This window comes from Sceloporus occidentalis, unplaced genomic scaffold (genome assembly GCF_023333645.1).
Source record: "Sceloporus occidentalis isolate IW3139 unplaced genomic scaffold, rSceOcc1.0.p SCAF_41, whole genome shotgun sequence".
In the NCBI taxonomy this organism is placed as follows: Eukaryota; Metazoa; Chordata; class Lepidosauria; order Squamata; family Phrynosomatidae; genus Sceloporus; species Sceloporus occidentalis.
This window is the reverse complement of record NW_028317021.1, coordinates 7,452,501-7,455,002: the sequence shown is the minus strand read 5'-3', so window position 1 is coordinate 7,455,002 and position 2,502 is coordinate 7,452,501. Positions and strand designations below refer to the sequence as shown.

General features: G+C 47.3%; 1 pseudogene; it reads right to left on the bottom strand.

Annotated features, from left to right (window-relative positions):
* Nucleotides 1-1,818: 1,818 nt before the first annotated feature.
* Nucleotides 1,819-2,502, bottom strand: part of LOC149290105 (uncharacterized) — a 1,497-nt pseudogene continuing 813 nt past the window's right edge.

Here is a 2,502-nt window from a genome sequence, read left to right as displayed (position 1 = left end):
ATCCCAGTGGATCGTATCCATCTCTCGGCGCAAGGGAGAAGAGGCCTTGAACTTGGACCGACGTCTTGTTTAATGCGCACCGTGTCATCCGCCCTCCAGACTTTGTGCACTGGACAAGGGCTGTCATGTCCAATGAGTAACTGAGCTTGAGATGATGAGCACAAGGAGCCACAACATCCTCCTCCAACCAATGGCTTGGCGATCGCTATCTCTTGGGCGACAGCAGTGACGGAAACATCGACGGGCATGGGATGCGCTCGACGCACACCGGAAATGTATCAGAAATGCCCAATGCACATCAAAAGTTACCAGTGTGCATCACAAGTGACCAATGCACCTCAGAAGTGCACAGCAACAGAAAGGTCTAATGCACATCTGAAGTGGTCACTAAACATCTGAAGTGACCGATGCACATCAGGAGTGCACAGGAACAGAAGTATCTAGTGTGCATCAGAAGTGACCAGTGAGCATCCGAAATGCCCAATGCACATCAGAAGTGACCAATGCACATCAGAAGTGCCCAGCAACAGTAGTAACCAATGCACATCAGAAGTGACCAGTGCGCATCTGAAATGCCCAATGCACATCAGAAGTGCCCAGCAACAGTAGTGACCAATGCACATTGGACAGGTACAGCGACAAAAAGGCCCAATGCACATCAGAAGTGACCAATGCACGTGAGAAATGGCCATTGCACATCACAATTGCCCACCAACAGAAATGGCCAGCGCGCATCAGAAATGCCCAGTGGTCATCAGAAGTGCCCTGTGTCCATCAGTAGTGACCAATGCCCATCAGCCATTCATTGCGGACATTGCAGCGCTTTCACTGTGTGCTCTTGTGCGCATTTTACACAACTCACCGATGATGATGATAATAATAATAATAATAATAATGGTAATAGTAATAATCATGCGCATTGGCCATTTCCGTTGCTGAGGCGTATCAGTACCTTCTGATGCACACTTGGTTGTGCGAATTCGATTCACGGATGTCCAGGAAAATGTGTACATTGTGCGCAGTTGATGAAACACGACAAAACCCTATTGAAACCACAGGTGTGCGTCGCTTCTGACTTACGTCTATTTTGTGATATATATTGCAATCAGTCAATCAATATCTTTATATAGATAGATATCATGATATTTCCCAGCACCATGATATCAGGTTCCGACGCATTTCCATGCAAAAAGTGACGCAATGCCACATGGGATGCCTACTGTCTAATGGAGATGACCATCAAGGTGACCAACGATGGTTAAGTTCCCATGGCTCTTCCAAGAGAAGGGTCAAGGGCCGGTCTGAGTCCATCCAGTGGGTCCCACACCGGTCAGTGTCCCTGACCAATGGCAATGCGGTTAGCCGTCCCGGCCAAAGTCGGCGGCCATAAGGGTCAGTGGGCTTGACCGCTCCAAATGGAGCTGTTGACAGTTCCTGGTGGGGGTCCCCCACGGGGAACTCAGGGGTTAATTGGGCACCACCAGAAAACCATGCGCGGCTTTGGAAAATGTTGGTTTTGAGCCCCATGCGCCACATGCGTCCGAAGGGCACTAATTGCCAAAACGGACGGTTTTTTGGACGGATTTTAAAAAGGGGTTTTTAATTGGATTTCCGACTCGTGTCAAAACTGCGCAGAAAGCGTCAAGGAGGGATGGAAATGGTTGCGGCGGCAGAGGATGCGATGGAAATGCTGGTGGAAAATAGCACTGGATGAAATGATATTAAATAATAGCAATGATAATAATAATAATAATAATAATAATAATAATAATGATGATGATGATGATGATGATGGACGCTCAATTGTGTTGATTTGATTCATGGGTATCCAGGAAATGGATGTATTTGTTGATGGATGGATGGAGGGATAGAAAGAGAGATGGCTGGATGTATGGAGAGGGAGGAAGAGAGATATAGATTGGTAATGGATGGACAGATATAAAGAGAAAGATGGATGGTTGGATGGATGGAAAGGGATGGATGGAGGATGGAAAGAGAGAAATGGATGGATGGAAAGGGATGGATGTATGGAGGATGGAAAGAGAGAGATGGATGGATGGATGGATGGATGGATGGATGGAAAGAGAGAGATGGATGGATGGATGGATGGATGGATGGATGGATTGAGCGGAGGAAGAGGGAAATGGAGAGCTAGATGGAGAGATGGAAAGAGAGAGATGGATGGATGGATGGAAAGAGATGGATGGATGGATGGATGGATGGATGGATGGATGGATGGATGGATGATGGAAAGAAAGGGATGGATGGAAAGAGAGGGATGGATGGATGGATTGAGTGGAGGAAGAGGGAAATGAATTGGAGAGCTAGATGGTTGGAAAGGCAGAGATGGATGGATGGAGAGGTGGAAAGAGAGGGATGGATGGATGGATGGATGGATGGATGGATGGATGGATGGAAAGAGATCGATGGACAGATGGATGAACTGAGTGGAGGAAGAGGGAAATGAATTGGAGAGCTAGATGGCTGGAAAGGCAGAGATGG